Source organism: Lissotriton helveticus, chromosome 7 (genome assembly GCF_964261635.1).
Source record: "Lissotriton helveticus chromosome 7, aLisHel1.1, whole genome shotgun sequence".
NCBI classification, from domain to species: domain Eukaryota; kingdom Metazoa; phylum Chordata; class Amphibia; order Caudata; family Salamandridae; genus Lissotriton; species Lissotriton helveticus.
In genome coordinates this window covers 46,163,767-46,183,364 of record NC_136068.1, presented here as the reverse complement: position 1 = coordinate 46,183,364, position 19,598 = coordinate 46,163,767, and the positions used below count along the sequence as shown (strand labels likewise).

The following is a 19,598-nucleotide window of genomic DNA, read 5'->3' as shown; positions in this document are numbered from 1 at the left end:
AGAGAGACTGTCACGAGGAATATGTCCTTTTTCAAACTTTGTTTGCTTGGGATAAAGGAGGAATGTTATGTTGTAATGTGTGGGTAAGAATTTTAGATGTGGAGACGGTAGGGGTGTTCATGATTTGATCCCTACGGCCCCATGGTGCAGGCCATGACATCTCAAGAATAATAAAAGTGCCCGAGGATAGTTCCGCGTGGTTTGACAGTGTCTGGGAGTATAATTGCGGCAAGCTGCACTGCGCTTCATCACCGGCCCCTATGTCAAGACCGGTAACACAGTTCAACTCCAGGACTTTGGTGTGAGAGCCCAATCTCCGACTCCTCTCCTTGGCTGATTCCCTCTTCTGCCACCTGGAGCATGAGGTGTTGGCAGGGAGCTGCCGTAGGAGGGGAGGCCGCTCTGTGGGAGGAGGTTTGGATAAGCTCAGGGGCGTAACACAGGCCCCTGCAGCCCCCGCGATGTGTGGGGGGGCCAGAGCTGCAGGGGGCCCCCTCACAACAGTACTAAGGTCTAATAGCTCCGGAATAAATCCGGAGCAGGGGCCCCTCCTTGTACGTTACGCCACTCGTTACGCCACTACGCCACTCGTTACGCCACTGGATAAGCTGATGCCCGTGCGCTGCTGGCTGAGGTAAGAGCTCACGTACTCTCACCACCGAAGTCGGGAAGGTCCCCCACCGCAGACTAGAAACTCCCACTGCTGCAAATTGGAAGTGAGGGAAGGATGGGGTGGAAAGGGGGATGGGATTCTGTGTTCTTGACTGCAGACTAATTGAGAAACGCTGTGAGCAGTCGAAACGCGTCTCAGTGATCTGTTTTGCTGGGCCTGGAGATGACAAAATTTCGGGTGCCGCTCGCAAGCCGTTGACTTTGTGGTGACTTTTGCCCTGTCTCCCCTGGAGTATTAATTGCCGTCTGACGGAGAATCCTGCTCTGTGCTTCCCTGGGGCTGCGAACTTTGTAAGTCAACTTGGGACCTGTTGGAGAGAGAAGACGGGACCGGGACTGCGAGGCCCAGCATTCCGAGCGGCCTGTCACTCGCCGCAGCTGGAGCCTCTTCCAGCACTCGCCTCTTCCTACTTAACTCCTCCCACTACCGCGCACGCGGGACGCGTGCAGGACGGCGCCGGGCGAAGCCGTCGTTGTAGCCCGTTAGACACCGTGTAGCCCGTTAGAGACCGTGTAAGACCAGACCGGGCCCACCCTCTAAGTCCTTTCACCATATCTTATAAAGAACTGTATGTATGCCTCACGTTTGTAGTAACTTGTATTTGAATTGTTCCTATTTACACATAAGCGTTTGCCTGGAATAGTATATCCTCACCTGTGAATCATGACCACACGAGGAAGTAGGAGTAAAACTGCTGCTGAAGGGGGTCAGATAGTAGGACCTATAGATAATTTTCTCATACGGGCAAACTCTTTTATTAATCAGGGTATTGCTGACCTTGAACGCAGAGTATCCCAAGACCTAGCAGTTGCTCTTCAAAAAAGATCTTCCTTGGGCCACCTTGCCACTGTAAGAACTCCTGATCAGACTAGAAAACCTTCCTCGACAGAGGTTCGCGTTGACGTGCATAGCCTACCAAATGTGATGGACTTATCGGCATCGGAACTACTCCCAAATCAGTTTAGAACTTGAAAAAACTCCATATGTATCACTGCACACTACACCAGAGGTAACAAGACAGCTGAGAGGAAAGAGGGAGGGAGCTATAAAGAAAAAAAGGGATAAACAGAAAAATAAAAGGGCCAAGAGGACACATGAGTTAGCTAAGCACCAGGGAAATAATCCAAACAACCTTGTGCAAAAGGCGGAGGAAAATAGAAATAACAACTTATTAAATCCTGTCACAATCGAGCCTTCGGGAAATGTGAACACTGAGGTTTTTACTATCTCGATAGGGGGAGAAAATGAAAACGAAAAAGTGGTAGAAAATCAATTTCTAACAGAAGTGGGACAGTTAATTAAATCTTATCTCTCCCCGCTGGAAACTAGTTTACAGCATATTAAAAAACATCTAGCTGAATTAGTTACTCTCTCAAAAAGGAAAACCCCATTAACACCGGGGATATCAAAGCCAGGGGGAAATAAACTACTTGTTGATAAAACTGTGGCTCCACAAGTCACAAAAACAGTGGCTGCAGGGCAAACTGTAACATCGAAAACCCCTGCAATAGTAGTAGAGAAGAAAACTAATGGAAAACCCAAAGAACCTGTTGTGCAGGACAGGGTGATCACTAATACCACCACAGTACCCCTGATGAATGTCAATAGGGATTCCTATAGAGGAATGTCCAATAGTAGACTCTCTGCTAATCTCCCCCCTGAGGCTAGTCCCTTTGTAGTAGTGTTGACTGGTGTCCCGGAGCTGTTAAACACCACAGATGAACCTCCCTTGGCATTAATGAACAAGGTCCAATACTGGCTCAATAAGAACCGACCACTACCACCTTATTGGTCGAGTCAGATCATAACGGTACGCAGAGTTCCCTGGGTGGGCCATGGAAAGAAGTCAACTCAGGGTGACTGTATATTGGTTAATTTTAAGGATCCTCGCACAGTGAATCACATCTGTTCATGGGGCCCCCGAAACACAAATGAAGGCATAGATACAAAACGGCTCTCCTTTTTTTATCCCCCTGGGACCCACAATGACTTAGCTTATGAACAGAACTGGCATAGAGTAGGCCAACGAGCGCTGGAAGAGAGTGGGAGGATTGGGGAGGTAATTCCATCAGATACCCTACCAGGGAGGATTGGGGAGGAAATTCCACCAGATATTTTACACAAGAACCATCTTTCAGGGACACCTGGAGAGGAATCCCAACTATGAACAGATACAGCTGTCTGGAGATGGTGGATTGACCATCAACGCCAACTGGGCGCCAGAAAGGTGATTTGATGCACACTGATTGCATCTTACCAAAGGGCGAGAGTGCTATCTCCAGACAGGTAGAATCTGTCTCATTGGATATAGATATTAGTTCATTGGTAGCAACCTCGAGAGTTAATGATGCACCCCAATCTCAAACTACAACACACGTGGGGGATTTAGACAGCATGGCTGAGGGTTACTCCTTCCTCCTGATCTCGTGGAACATAGCGGTCTCTCACGGAGGCTAGAGGACCCGGCATGGTTAAAATTTGTGGAATCCTTTGATATAGTCTGTCTCCAGGAGACATGGAGCAGGGGGTCCCCTGGTTTGGATGGTTACCAATCTTTTAATGTCCCAGCAGAACCCTCACAAGCTGGAAGAGCCAAGGGTGGTCTTATGGCAGCCATCTCTATAAAGCATGATATGATAAAAACTGACACACTGGCGGAATGCCCTTGGTTTCAATTGCTTCTGATTAAGGACTTATTTTCGGTCCGCTTGCTCTTAATCAACTGGTATTATAATATATTCGATTCCCAAACTACAGTGGTCATACAAAAATTACAGGATGAGATTGTGAAAGTAACTAATACCATATTTCTTCTTTTCATTATGTTGGTAGGTGATTTTAATTGTTGTTTGTGTAAATTTAGTGGTTCAAGAGTCTGTGGCCTAGTAGACCTAAAAGACCAGCCGTTTGCGCATTTTAAGCGTTCAAAACAAGGTGAGGCCTTAAACAATATTATAATAATTAACGATCTTTGTGCCCTGGATATGTCTAGTTTTTCACGACTTTCGAGTATCCCTACTTTCCATGGCGCGGGTGGCCAGATGAGTGTTATTGATTTTGCCCTGGTCTCAAGAAAATACATTCACCTTATTAATGATTTTAAGATCGAGGTTAACCCAGCAAGTGACCACAATCCACTTATTCTGAGTCTGTGCCCTGCTTTTAAGAGAATGCAGATTGTGGAATACCCAATTAAATTTAGTCAGAACCAGGGGGTTACCTTAAGGTGGGACAAGGTAGACGCAAGACTTTTAGAGCTGGAGATCTTTAAGATAAATAAACAAAGGTTAGAAGCCTGCCTAATGCCCTCAAATGAGCCAGAGGTAATAATTGATAATTTCGAAGCTCTTCTAGGCAATGTGGCTTCTCACCTCCTGAAACCTACGGGAGGGAAAAAGGGTATTACCTGTAAATGGTTCGACTCCGAATCCTCCAGAGCGCAATCGAGCCTAAGTAAGGCATTACGCCAAGTACCACGGGATAGGGCTCTGGTCAGAAAGGCAAGGAAAGTCTATAGAGATGCCATCATGAAGCGTAAAACTGACTTAAAAAGACAGGCATGGGATGATTTGGGCAAAGCCTCAGAATTAAAGGACAGCCGACTTTTTGGGGAGGTCATAAATCGTCCTTTCCTAAAAAGTGAAGAAAAGGACACCCTACAGGTGCACATCCCAGGGGACATATGGGAGGCACACTATGGGAATATTTTTAATCCAAAAGGGGCCCACCTCGTAACTAGCCTCGAGGGATTTTGCGACACAAAGAGGGAGTCCGCAAACATGCTTAGTCTCTCACTGACTCTCCCTGAGGTAGAGGCCGCACTTAGTAAGGGCATTTCAATGAAAGCTCCAGGGCCGGACTCGGTGCCTTTGGACTTTTTTAAATATAACATAGTTGTGTGGGCACCACTCTTATTACTCCTGTTTAAAGCAGTTGTGGTAGATCGCATTCCGACATCATGGCAAGAGGCTGTAGTGGTCCCGATTTTCAAAAAGGGGAACAAACGTGACCCCTGCTGTTACAGACCAACATCGCTAATCGATGCATCCTGTAAACTAATGGGTAGGGTGATTCTGGCTCGTTTAGAAACTTGGGCAGAATCGAATGGTATTATTGTTGAATCCCAATACGGGTTCAGGCGGGGAAAAGGCACTACTGAGCAGTGCCTAAACTTGGCACTGATCATGGGTAAGTACATGAGAGCCAAGCGTGGTTGTATCCACTTGGCTTTCATGGACTTATCCACTGCCTTCGACACTGTATGTAGAAATAAACTCTGGCAAATGATGGAGTCTATGGGGTTTGAGGAGCCGTTGGTCACACTACTTCGCAGACGCCACGCTGCCACAACATTAAGGATTAGATTTGGCCCTGCAGGGGAGAAGACAAAGTCCATACCATCGACTGAGGGGGTTCGCCAGGGGTGTATACTGGCCCCCTCCTTGTTTCTGGTGTACACCAATGGTTTGGAAGCCTTCCTGTTAGAAAGTTGTGCTGATTTTCCCCAGGTAAATGGTAAACGTATACCGATGTTATCCTATGCTGATGACACGGTTTTAATGACCCTAACTGCTAATAGCATGCAAATTTGCTTAAATGCTTTTGAAACCTTTATGCAGGGGTTAAATCTAAGGGTCAATTTCTCAAAGTCCTTCGCTATGGTCTGCGGCCCGAAAGGGGTAAAATCTCGCAGGCTCGCAGTGAAGGACTCAATCATTGAGAAAGTTGATAGTTTTAATTATCTGGTGAACTTATTTTATTTATTTATTTATTTATTTTTTTGCGATTTTTAGAGCGCGCAAATGCCCGTGAGGGTGTCTCGGCGCTAATACTACTGAACTCACTCTGGAGGCAAGAAATAGTTTAGGATGAAAACAGCCAGGTTTTAAGGTTCTTTCTGAAGTGTAGTAGGGAAGGGGCAGTTTTAATGTGAGATGGTAATGTGTTCCACAGTTTAGCAGTTCCTATGAAAAAACATCTGTCTCCCCAGTTGGTCCTCCTTGTCCGTGGGACCCTCAGTAAATGTGCTGAGGATGATCGTAAGGTTCTTGCATGCTCCACGGGACGGAGAGCTGTTTTTAGAAACTGCGGGCCGGGGCTATTAATAGCTTTATAGGCTATACATAAAGCCTTAAATTTGATTTGATTCCGTATGGGGAGCCAATGTAGCTTTCTGATGTAGGGGGAAGTGGGAGTGAATTTGGGAATAGCCAAAAGGACCCTGGCTGCGGCATTTTGTACCGTCTGTAGTTTTTGAAGGACCTTTTCTTGGGCATTTAGAAGGAGGGCATTGCAATAATCTGTTCTTGAGAACACTAGGGCGCTGATCAGGGTTTTGCCCGCAGAAGGCGGCAGGTATGGCAATAATTTTTTAATCCTTTTTAAGATATAAAAGGAAGAGGATACCACCGCATTGGCATGATGAGAGAAGGTCAGCTTGGTGTCAAAAATTACTCCCAGATTGCGCACCTTGACTACAGGTTGAGGAGGGTTCCCCAGCTGGGAAGGCCACCACTGAGGGGACCAGGTGGGTTGCAAGTTCCCGAATGTCATCACCTCCGTTTTGTCGGAGTTTAGTTTGAGACAGTTTGATGACATCCAGGAACTTATTGCCCTCATTCCCTCCTGGAAGTTTGCCGCGACTGCAATGCCATCGTTGTGTACTGATAACACTAATTGAGTGTCATCAGCGTATGTTGTGAGTGCAATTCCATAGGATTTTATTACCCTCGCCAAGTCCGATACATAGATATTGAAAAGCATCGGACTTAGCGAGGAACCCTGTGGCACTCCACACGAAAGAGAAAAGGTCGGGGAGGTGTAGTTGCCCAACTTCACAGTCTGTGGACGGTTAGCCAGGAATGAGGCGAGGAGGTCCTTAGCTTTGCCTCTTATTCCCGCAGCCGAGACACGGTCGATCAGTGTAAGATGATCGACCGTGTCAAAGGCGGCGGAGAGATCCAAAAGTACAAGGACAGCAGAGCCTCCCTTGTCCATCGTGGCTCTTATTTCATCTGCTGCCTTAAGTAGTGCTGTCTCCGTTCCGTGGCCTTGTCGGAAGCCGAACTGAGTATCATCAAGAATTTCATTATCGTTGATGAATTTCGAGAGTTGGATGTTCATTATTCTCTCGAATATTTTGGCTGGGAAGGGGAGACATGCGATAGGCCTGTAGCTGGCCGGGAGGAGAGGGTCGAGAGTGGGCTTTTTTAGAAGAGGCTTGATTATAGCCTTCTTCCAGACAGAAGGATAGATGCCTGTTGCAAACATTGTATTGCAGATTGTAGATAAAGCAGGCGAGATGGCTTCCGGTATATGATTAAAGATTGCAGCAGGGCAAGGGTCAAGAGGGGAACCCGATTTAGTACCAGCCACCAGCTGTTGGACTTGCTGCTGTGTGGTTGGTTCAAAACAAGTAAAGATCGGGGAATTGTTATTGATCGAAGGGGTCGTAGTAAGCGTAGGGATTGAAGGATTGATGGAATGACGAAAGTTCAGAAAGATGGAGTTGACCTTGTCCTCGAAAAATTTGGCCAGGGAGTCCGAGAGAGCTTGAGATCCTTCTAGGCGTGGAACCGGGGGGTTGGATAGGTGAGTGACTACCTGAAATAGTTGCCCTACCGAGTTTTTTGCCTCATTGATTTGGGCGGTGTAGTAGCGACTTTTTTCTGCTTTTATGAGTTTTTTGTAATTCCGGAGTGCACTTTTATAGGTCTGCTTGTCAGTGGAGTCATAATGTCGGCGCCACTGCCTTTCCAGGTTCCTACAGTACTGTCTCTGAATTCGCATGGGCTCAGTGAACCACTGTGCTGAAGGGGCTAGCCTACTAAGATGACGAGTTTTAATAGGGGCTAGTTTGTTACAGGCCTTATTAAGACTGCTTAAAAAGCTTGCGGATGCTGAGATGGGGTCAGTTCCATCAGGAATATGATTGGCTAGCATCAGTTCTCCTAAAAGATCCAAGTTGATGTGTTTCCAGTCTCTATATGAGATTGTAGCCGAAGTTGTGAAACTGTCTTTAGTAGACGGGGTTGCAATGGAGAAGCATATGACTGAGTGGTCCGTCCAAGTCAGCGGGATGACCTTGGTGACAGCAATATGAGGATGGTTGGTAAAAAGGCCGTCTAACGTGTGACCTGCTTGATGTGTGGGATCTTTTATTAATTGCAGCAGGCCAATAGATGCTAAATCATTTGTTAGCTGTGCTGTGTGCGGGTCATTAATGGATTCCAAGTGGAAATTAAAATCTCCCAGTAAGGTAAAATGGGGGGAACCTACCGATGCTTCGATCATATTACCTATGTTAGCAAGGAATTTGGCACGTGACCCGGGAGGGCGGTAGATTAACATACCCTTGAATGATTCTTTGGGCGAGAGGCCTATGGTAAAAAGAAAGGCTTCATACTCAGCACAATTGACAAGCGTCGTGGTGAGTTTAAACTGGTTGCTGTGAATAATTGCTATGCCTCCTCCCTTCTGTTTGGGTCTGTCCAGTCTACAGACACTGTAATTAATTTAATATTTAATTTGTAATTATTTAATAAAACCTTAAGCTGGGACCCTCCAATATCAGCCCGTGTGCAAAAGGCTACCCAGACTGTTGAGGCCATCTTCCGTTTCGCTAGCAAATTGGGCCAGAAGCCGGTTGCAGAATTAGAATCCCTATATAAAGCTAAATGTATCCCAGTTGCAACATACGGCGCGGGAGTGTGGGGTACTCAATCCTGTAACAATATCCAAATTATGGAAAGTAAGTTTATAAAACGCCTTTTATGTGTCCCAACAGGTACTCCTAACATCTTTTGCCATACTGAGGTGGGTCTTGAATTTGTGAGTGATACCATCCATGTCTCCCTTTTGCTGCTTTGGAGCAAGGTTTGGTGTTCTGATGAGCTGAAACTCACTAAGGAAATATTACAAGACTGCCTCAAGCTTGAACATTTCGTTAAGATCCCATGGCTATTATACGTCAGGGAAACCCTCTCCAAGATAGGTTTGGGCTATATTTTCTCGAATGTTGAGACTATTGGTACTGAGACTAAGCCATTAATTAAAGAGGCTTATTGCACCAATTTAGGTGTGCTGAGAAATAGTGAGAGTGCGATTTACTATAGGGGAAAGCTGCAGCACCAACCTTACCTTTCATATATAGGTCAGACACAATGGCGCTTTTATCTAACCAGATTTCGTCTTAACACACTGCATTTTTTATTTGCTTTTCCAAAGCAAGTGGGCTGGTGTGAGAGTTTACCCTTGTGTGCTTGTAACAACAAAGTGTCTCAAAACACTGTTCATCTTGTACTTTTTTGTTCTCTGTACAAAGATCCAAGAAGTAGATATATTAGACCAATTCTGTTAACCTTTGGATCTCGCTATTATAAAGAGGGATATGAACATTTACTCTCACTATCAACCCCAGCAATATGCGATGCTGTGCTTAGTTTTATTAGAGTAGCACTCGGTATCAGAAACCGATATTGATTATTGTTATGGATTGCTGTTTCCTACATATGTGAATAGTCTTAGAGTTTGGTACTCATGTAAATTGTATTTTTATTGCTAAAATGTTTCTTCTTTTAATATATGTGATTTCTTTTAAATCTATTTGTAAATCATGTAATGACAATATAATAATAATGTTTAGGTATAAATTGCATGATTCTTTTAAATTGTGTAATACTGCTATGTCATACTTTTATGATTCTGTTTTATGAATCAAAATAAAGTTTTCAAAACGAAAACGACTGCAGACAGTGCTGATCTTGCGAACTGGGCGTCAGAGTGAGTGCAACATACTGCAATGCCATTTATGTTGGCAACAACCTCTCTCTTTATAACTACAGTATCAATCATTTGAATGTACAGCGCACATATAGTCTAAGCGCTTTAAATGACAGGCGTTAATAACATTTGTCACCTTGTCCGATTTATGCAAAAACATTTCACAAATGTTAATTTAAATTTTGTATTTATCAACTTTTTAATTTCACAGGTCTAAAGTAGCCTTCATCCTAAAGCAAGCCCCTTTATTCTCTCCATTTTAAAGTCTCTCTTCAGTGAACCCAGATATTTCCATTTATTTTCGGTAACAGAGAAAATAATTTGTGAATCCCATCTCCTTGGTAGCTCATACTTAGCTTTCCTGTGGATTCTGAAAACAAATTGTCCTAACAGCTATGAATCTATACTACTATTATAAAGAGAGAACTGTGTCCTTTGAGCCAGGTAAACTCAAAAAGTACACCACCAATCGCAACACCCAATACAGCATTGGAAAGGGGAGGTCCAGGAGATGGACATAGGCTATATATAAAAAAAAAAGTAATTAAAAAAATTTACCATAAAAAAAAGTAGTCCCTTGAAAGTAGCGCCGGCCGCGAGGTGCGTCATAACATCAGGAGCGAGGGGAGGAGCGGCGTACTCTGACGTCCGAGCATTGATTGCAAAGAGCGGAGACTGGAGGACTGGTGAGACGTGATTGGAGCAACCGACGCTGACGTCCGAGCATTGATTGCAAAGAGCGGAGACTGGAGGACTGGTGAGACGTGATTGGAGCAACCGAGAGGCGAAGAAAGGGGGACCCAATAAACGAGAGACGTGTGGCGAGTAGCAGAGTGGGTCAGGAAAGGGGTCACTCTCTTGTGTGATAGTCACGAGGCAACAGCGCTAGGAAGGGGCGGAGTGACGTGATGCCGAGGCGGCTAGGGAGTAGGTATTGAGGTACAAAGACCGAGCGCACGGAATGGGGTGCTGTGACAAGGTGTAGTAGATGCCACGTGGGAAGGGAACAGGTGACAAGGTGTAGTAGATGCCGCGTGGGAAGGGGTGCTGTGACAAGGTGTAGTAGATGCTGCGTGGGAAGGGAACAGGTATGATGTATACAGCCAGCTGGAGCGCAAGGGATATGGCAGAAGGCTTGAGAGGGCTGGTATGCGTAGAGAGAACCAAATAGCGGCTTTTGCAGTACGATCATCCTTCAGCACAGTCAGAAAGTCAGTGAGCAAACTAACAAGAGTGAATATGATGCAGATGTGTCTACAGAAGTCGAAAGAATGCTGCCCTAGCATCTAAAAAGGTGACCAGGAGGTGGAAAAGTGGGCTCTTATGCAAACCCAAAACATGGTCTGAAAGAAAAGGTTTAAATACACCCAGAGCCTAACCGATCCCTTTTTCTACGTGCAGGCGGGGGCTCTGAAGCCTAATTGCTCCCGGACAATGTCGGGACGGGCTGCTAGTATGTTATAACAAGCATTTACAATGCAATGGTTTCGCCTTTACAAAATTTAGAGCTATTGGCATTGCTCATGACATTATTTTTATTTATGTTTTTTTTTTTTAAAACATAAATAAATGACATTGTCATTTACAATGCCAATAGCAGGGCAGGAGAGCAAGCACAAGCAACGAGGGGGCAGGACAGCAAGCACAAGCAATGAGGAGGGAGGGGTGGGGTGGGGGGGAGGACAGCAAGCACGAGCAACGGGGGGCAGGGGAACAAGCACTGAGGGGGGAGGACAGCAAGCACGAGCAACAGGGGGCAGGGGAGCAAGCACAAGCAACGGCAGGACAGCAAGGGGGGCAGGACAGTGAGCACAAGCAACGGGGGCAGGGGAGCAAGCACAAGCAACGAGGGGGGAGGACAGCAAGGGGGGCAGGACAGCGAGCACAAGCAACGGGGGGGCAGGACAGCAAGCACAAGCAACGAGGGGGGGCAGGACAGCAAGCACAAGCAACTTTTTGTGGACCTGTGAGATTGTCAGGTGGACAGGGTCATTGTCTCCCTTGGCCCCCCACACACAGAGAGCCCCACATACACACACAGAGCCCCACACACACACACACAGCCCCACACACACACACACAGAGCCCCGCACACACACACAGAGCCCCACACACACACACAGAGCCCCACACACACACAGAGCCCCACACACACACAGATCCCCCCACACACACACAGATCCCCACACACACACAGATCCCCACACACACATACACACAGATCCCCCCACACACACAGAGCCCCACACTACACACACAAAAAAAATCAAATGGCACACTTTTTTGCTTACATTTTCAATAAACATTTCCCCGTTAAAAAAAAACAAGGGGAGCCTGCATGAAAGTCAAAAACATGGATAACAATGCATATTTCTTCCTTCATCTCAGCACCTGAGTGATAAAATTCAGAACGGCAAAGCATACCAGCAACAACTCAAGACGCTGTTAATAGTGCAAACACTGCTGATGAGTATTAAAAGATCTTCCGCTGAGTATAGGGCGAAGGAACAGTCTTCTAAAAGAGGTATACATGGTGCAAAGTAGGGGCATAGTAGCATAAAGTACTTAGTTGTCTGAAGTGACCTCCCATTTCATAGGCAACACGGTAGTAACATGAACCATGTGACAGCAATAGGGAGCGCAACTAGGTAATGAATTGTATTTACCTTTAAGCATGTAAGATAAAATCAAAATTCCAATGCCTTTATCCATGTCTGGGTTGAAAGCGGGACATATGATTGAATGTTTACCATATTGAGTGCTATCATGATCCTAGCATTCTCCTTATTTGTACAGAGCCTTTTGTTGACTTGGACCTTACAGTGTGTATTAATATTACCTGGATTTTCAAAAAGGACTACTCAATCCAAGATCTTGAAAGCTATTTTTACCATATTTAAGCCATGGCTCTGCTATCCAATTGCTTTGCAATAGACAGTCCAACCACCCTATCTTCTAGAATGCTTACACCAAGTGTATTGTGTGTTTTAAGACTTGGGGTAGATTTTGGATTATCTAGAAGTCTATTTAAAAATGTATTCTCCACCACCTGTATGGTTTAGCTGCCATGTACCCCCAAAGCCAGCCACATATGTACCAGCAGCGAGGCTTTACTTTTATAAAGCGTGATCATTTCTTTTGGGGGCTTATGTCCTAGTTCCTTGACAAACCTGAAAAAAGATTCACACTACGCCTCCATGGACGTAACCATAACCTTTCCCACTTCATGTGGTCATTGAATAAGATACCCAGATAACTAAAAACCTTAGTCTTTAAAATTGGAGCCTCCCCAATAAACGCATTTTCAACCTAGCATTAAAGGGGCCACAGGTCATAACGTAGGATTTAGTATGGTTAACTTTAACCTTCAGCCCTTGCATAAAATGTTTGAAGACATTTAAAAGCACTTGTAATCTATTTGCTGTACGAGCTATTAAAACCATGTTGTCTGTGTACAAAGTACAGGGGCTAGACGTGAACCTATTTTGGGGACATCAGGTACACAAGAAATTAAAATGGTATCCAGGGCATTAATATAACAAATATAAGAAAGGAGCCAAAATTCAACCTTGTTTGACACCCCAACTAACTTGAATGGGGGCATATGGTCTCCATTTAGGGTATAATGTACCTGCATACAGGTGTCAAAGTGAAGGCTTTATAAAACATGCAAAATGTCCGGTTAAACTCCTTAGGGTATCTCTGTCCACTAGCTCATAGGCACATGATTGGTCCATAAAGGTATGTGAATGACCCCTCTCAATGATAACTAGTTACCGGATCAGTTTTCCACTCATTGTCGTTTGGGCACTGTATAGCTTTATCAGTAAACCTGCATGTCTAGAAACATGTAGTCTATATTTTAATGGAAAACGTGCTGTCTGTAAATGACAGTGCTCCACAGTACCATGTTACATTAATATATGTGTTCCAAAATTCATCACCGGCTACATACCACACCCTTACTACTCTCCTAATGAATGAGTGTGGCTCAGGTGCTACACTTGTTTTTTGTATGAAGCTTGGGTTTTTCACAATCCATGTGTCTCTAGTGGTGTAAACCAAAGGCAGCACTCGCGGTCTGAAAATTGTTGCAGTACCAGGTTGAAGTCTCCTACTAGCAAAAGGAGTAAGGCCAACCGTGTCCCAAGAGTGATATATGGTTATTACGGAGCTATGATAGCAGCTTTATGGGTGTCTTTGAGAAAATCAATTCGTCAAAACAACCCGCTATGCCTAGGGTATGTTCTAAGACCTCTGGCTTCTTCTTTATGCATCGTGGCTGCCGCAGACTCGTTCCACTTGTTACTTTAGGGTGCCAGAGAAAGAATCCAGTCTGGGAGGAAGCCTTCCAATCTACTGTAATGAAACTTTGGTCTTAAGTTTTGACACTGCATTTGCATTGCGCGTCGAGACATTGTCACTAACAGGTGTAATTTGATACTGCTTCGCGCAGAACTCAGGCGCACCCTTAGCTTTGACAGCTGTCACTGCACGCTCACCGAGCTGCAACACAGCATTATTGACAAATATCACAGCACCAACACCAATCACGTCTCTCGCTGACAACTGTACATAAGCCTTACCAGGAAGCAGGTGAGGGCACAGTCTGCGTGCACGGACCAATGACCAGAGAGCACGGTGAGCGCCTGGAGAATGCCGATGGCTGCCAGGGCGATGAGACCGGCCCCAGGGTAGTCCGCGATGCCGTAGACGGCGACCCATAGGTAAAGCCAGGCGGGGTAGAGAACGGAGACGAAGGGCAATACGGTCCAGCAGCCTAGCAGGGGCCGGCGGCGGTGTAGTGACACCAGGCTTACAAGTTCGTCCCCGCCCGGCACCCCCGGCGCTCTAAGCGCCTCTTCCGCCATATTCGCCAGCCCCGCACTTCCGCCCGCCGCGTCAGCTTCTGGCCTAGCAACGCCTCACACTTCCGGTCACGGACGCAGCAACCACCACTTCCTGTAATGTCAACATAAACAAGCATTTACAAGTGGTGCGGGAACGGGCACACGGGGAGGGGGGGCAGGGGCGGGAACGGGCACACGGAGAGCGGGAGGTGGGGGTCGGGAACGGGATAAAAACAAAATGCTGCTTACCTGATCAGCGGCCTCAGTGCACAGCCCACAAAATTGCACACGCCCACTGCCGCAATGACGATCGGAAAGGGATGGAGATGGAAGAAATCGCGGGAACGCCCACGAATCTGGTCCGGCCATGACGGACAGATCTTTGTTCCAATGGCTAGCCTCCATTTATGGAGATAACCAATGGAACAGAGGGCGGATTCCCAAGCCACTCTACTGTTCTCATTAGGTTTTCACCTGCGTGAAAAGCTGCGCAGTGCGCAGCTTTCACTTAGGCGAAACCTAAAAAGGATAAATTGTATTAAATTGGAGACACCTCTGCTTCTCTGCAATGGATGCAAGTTAGAGCGCTGGCATGTAAGACTCTATTCCGCTTTCTCAAGTGATGAAGGAAACGATTTAAAAAGGTATATGTTCATTTCTAGAATGTGCTTTAAGACCTTCTAAGGTGGAATCCAAGACTGGATTCTGGAAGTGAAGAACCTGCAAGCAGAGGGGACAGAGCCTGTGCCACTCAGGAGTGACCAGGAGGGACGGAAACACAATGCCCAATGATGTCAGGAGGTTCTGAAGAGTCAAGGGTGACCTTGTCTCTGCAGCTATGAGGGCCAGGCGACGCTGGGGAGCCATGAATGAGCTATCCCATGTCAGATGTTGGTGCCTAGGAGGTCGGTGTCTAGCGGGTGCACCAACAAGTAGTAGACGCAACTGGGGTGGAAGACAAAAAAGGTTTAACTTGGGGACCAGCAAGGTCTAGGGGACTCACCAACAGCAAGAGATTCAGAGCGGGTTTCGAGCAAGCAGGGGAGCCCACTGAAGCAGTAGAAGACCCACAGGAGGACCCACAGGCCGAAGGCACAGGAGCCGTAAGACAGCCTCGAGCAGCTCACCATAGATGAAGGCCGACGGTGCAGAGGATGCAGTGAAGATGCTGATCTTGGAGGAAAGAGATCCTGGAAGCTGCAGCTCCTTGCCTATGCAACAGGGAAGCCAGGTGCATAGGGGTGAAGTGACGTTGGAACCTGCAGAAGACAGCAATGGGAGACTTTGAAGAAGATGTCTCTGGAGAAGAATGGCAAGGAGTCCGGTGGAATCCCACGGTGGATTCTGGAAGTGGAGAACCTGCAAGCAGAGGTGAAAGAGTCTATGCCACACCGGAGAGACCAGGAGGCATGGAGACAAAATGCCTATTGGTCAACGATATTCTTGACTTCGATATTCTGTCCCTACAATATTAAAAACTCGATATTAATGTAGGTCGATGTTTAAAAATCGATATTTTGACTGACCACCGGTCTCAGGATGTCTTAATGCCCTTTTCTGTTGTAATGTTTCCTTATAACATTCTACCCATTTTCTAGATCAAATATTAATAGTAATTACAATTGCTACTGACAACCTACTTGTTCGTCCCTAGTATACGGTAGGGCATTTAGATGTTTGATGGCCAGTAGATTTAATGCACTTAAGTCTGCACTACTGTTGTGCCTGCAGCCTTGCATGCTGCTTTCAAAATAAAACTATGTCCAAATTCGCTTTTGGAATTAAAGGTACTTTCAATGTCCTAAACTACCTTATTTGTTTACATAGAAGTCACCCCTAAGGTTTGCCCTAGGTGCCCAAAGAGTAGGGTGCCATGTTAAAACAAGTAGGGGCATTATAAAAGATGTATTATATGACTTGGTGAGGGGAAAAAATGCCAGTTTTGAGTTTACCCATTGAAGCACATTAGCTCCATAGGCTAACAGGGGAAGGCCTTATTTAACATTAATGAAGCCTGTGATTTTCAACGGGGTTTAACTTTATGAATACTTCACAGTATGAAAATAATAGCTTCAATAAATCCAGTAACTTGCCAGGGCTGGACGTATTATAACTATTACGGGAAAGAAGTTATAAAACTGCTTTCCTAAAGTTTCCAATTCAGCCCTCTAGCAGCCTCTTCTGATTGGCCAGCCTTTCGCAGGCTAGTCAAAGCTGCTTTAATGAGGCGTAAAGTGACCGAACTGAGACAAAGGAGACATCTGGTGGGAGGAGATCTGCTGCTTGCAGATGCAAGCACAGGAAGGGGGCTGGGTAGCCAAACTGGTCTTCAAAGGGAGAAAGACAGTAAGGACAGGAACCTGGCCCAGACCCACTTCCAATACCCCCAGCCAGATGGGAGCCCTTGTAATTCAGTTAGGAGAGGGGCTGGGAGAGGAGTGTAGGGGAAAGTTAGCCAAACATAAGGGTGGGTTTCGCCAGACCTGAAGCTCTAGGAGAGATTTTCTTCATTTTGATTTTTGTGACCAGGACTTTCTGGGACAAGAAAATGCCACACTTCAGGGGAAGTGGTCAACACAGAAGGTGGCACCCTGCACCCCATTGGTCAGGGGTACTCACTTTCCTGCCAGGCCAGAGACCTAGATAAATATGAGAGAACTGCCCAGCAATGCGGGTCCATGCCTGGAAACAATAAGAAGGATTATTTTGCTGATCCCCTGTTCTGCACCAGGGAGATTGCACTCCTAAGGACTGCACCTGCTGCACACTCTGGGCTTCACAAAAAGAGGACGTTGCCTATACCTAGACAGGAGAGCAATCCTTATACTCCTTGATTAACACCTTACATGTAAAAGACGAATGGTGAAGCTGAGGGGTTTATGAAAATGTTAACCCCTTTGCAGCGGGGGTAATTCCCCCGCTGTGCTGGGGGCGGGGGGCGTGCATAGCGCACCCGTGCTCATGACGAGCTCAGCTCATCATGAGGCACAGTGCTTGTGTGCTCATGACGAGCTGAGCTCATCATGACCACACCCGTTCCCGTGGAACGCTCAGCACAGCAGGGGAATTATCCCCGCGTGTGAATGTTCCACAACTCATGACGAGCTCAGCTCGTCATGCGCACCGGTGCACGGAAAAGGTTAAAGAAAGTCATCAACATCACAACTGGGACTCCAAATTGATACTATTCCAGTTCTTTCAAAGCTATTGACACACATTTCCAATAGACGTGAGCGACACCAACCACCACTTTGGTGGACTGAGTCATCCTTGTGACATAATTGCGGCACCTTCCTGTTTGCCGCAAACCACACCACCAGGATCCTCAAACCTAGGAGGCAGCAGAATACTCATCCAGAGAAGCCTGCGCTGAACAAGACCTGGAACTGTGTCTAGATTTCCCCACCCATTTTTGTATCTTTGCCTACCATAGATCTTTAGAGAAACTTCCTGCTTGTAACATTTTACGGGAATGATCATTAACAGGATACACTTCTTACGCAAACTCTGCCCAGTTGTATTGGTTACAGTATAAATGGATTTCTGATTCGGGTTGGTCCTTAGTGCCAGGGGGTCAGAACACCAAACCCTGTCACTCCAGAAGACCCTGGAGAATGTATCAGGTTTTTATTTTAAACCAGAAAAATGTTTAGAACAAACCTTTATTAAAGCTGTATTAGCTAGTATATGTGTGGTTCTCCCTTCCCTAACATTAGTCTTTGTAGTTTTATTTCCTTGATAATGTGTATTTGATATATATTGTTTTGCTTGTAATAATCTATTTATTTTATGCTTTCTTATTCCTAATGTCTAGCCACATAAAAGTCTGTGAACTATGTACTGCTGTGCATTTTCTAAGGGTGGGCAGAGCTGTCGCCGTGCCTCTACCCGTAGCTCCAGCGAGTTTGAAAAAAACTCAGTAGAGCTATGCATAGTTCCGCTCCGCTCCCCCTTCCTCAGATGCTTTAAAAATAATAAAAAAGCACTTTCCTGTGTTTCTGCTGCCTCCCCTGCCTGACAACTCTCCTTCCTGCACCTTGACAAAAAACACTACGTTGTACGTCTTGCGCGTGCACATGCGCACTTGCAAGAAGTACCACGTAGTGTTTTTTTAATGAAAAAGGACGCAAGAGAAGCAGGAAGGAGAGCGCCAGGCAGGGGAGGGGTAGAAACACAGGTAAGTGCCTTCTTTTTATTATTTTTAAAGTATTTGGAAGAAGCGAGGGAGCGGCTAACTCCGCTCCACCACAGAGGCAGAGTTTTTCCTATCTCTACGTTTGCACCGGAGCGCAGAGTGGGCGAATCTCCGCAAACTCGAGTGGCGGAGCGTAGTTACCCGCCCAGGGTTAGCATTTTCTAGCTATATTTGCTTCTATATATTTCTATTCATTCTCTATTGTGGCACATAGTGAAACATGAAATTAGATATATATAGGTACCTGCTCACTGTTAAAGAAACACAGATGCATTGACATGTTTGTTAGTATTATTTTAGTGGCACAACATTACACTATAAGATGGAGAGATGTAGGCAGAGATATTGCAGATATAAGTATCTGTATTATGCCTCTCCCCTATTGCCTCTGTTGGTTAATTTTTACGCACTAAGGGGCCTATTACGATGGAGGATTTTCCGCATCCTCCGGGCCCGGCCCGGACGATGCGGTAAATCCTCTGCAGACCCACCAAAGACCCACCGCCACATTAGGATGGCTGGTGGGTTCTGGTTTCCGTCCGCCGCTTTTCCGCCGCGGTTGGCTTACAACCGCGTCGGAAAAGCTCTAATATGGTGACGGTGTCTCTCAGACACAGTCAGTCATATTAGGATGGCCTGTGAACAATGCTTTTCCGCGGCGGGTTTTCCGCCGTGGAAAAGCATGTGTAACTTCACTGCGGGGGCCCGTTGGGGGCCCCCTGTGGGAAGGGGGGGTGGGGGGTGCACATGGGGGGTACCTATTGTACCCCCCTGCATTTGTATGCAGAAATCGGCAGGCACAGCACCATGCCTGCCGCTTTCTGCATACAAATGCAATGTATGCATTTTTACCATTGCGGCGGATGCAGCTTGAAGCTGCACCCGCCGCAATGGTAAAAATAGAGGATGTGACCGCCAGGGTGGCGGTCACATCCTAATTGCACAGGAGGGAACTCCGCAGGCCATGTGGAGGTTCCCTCCTACTCTATGGTGGCGGACGGACTCAGGTCCGTCCGCCATCATAATCGGCCCCTTAGTTTTGGGCAGTGGTTTAGGTATTCAAAGTCCTGCTTTTCAAGTCTTATGTTCTGTTTGTCAT

General features: G+C 46.2%; 1 protein-coding gene across 8 annotated transcripts in view; it reads left to right on the top strand.

Annotated features, from left to right (window-relative positions):
• The window catches only part of LOC144767990 (guanylate-binding protein 1-like), a 333,964-nt gene that overhangs the window by 178,594 nt on the left and 135,772 nt on the right, over positions 1 to 19,598 (top strand). The window lies entirely within an intron of this gene.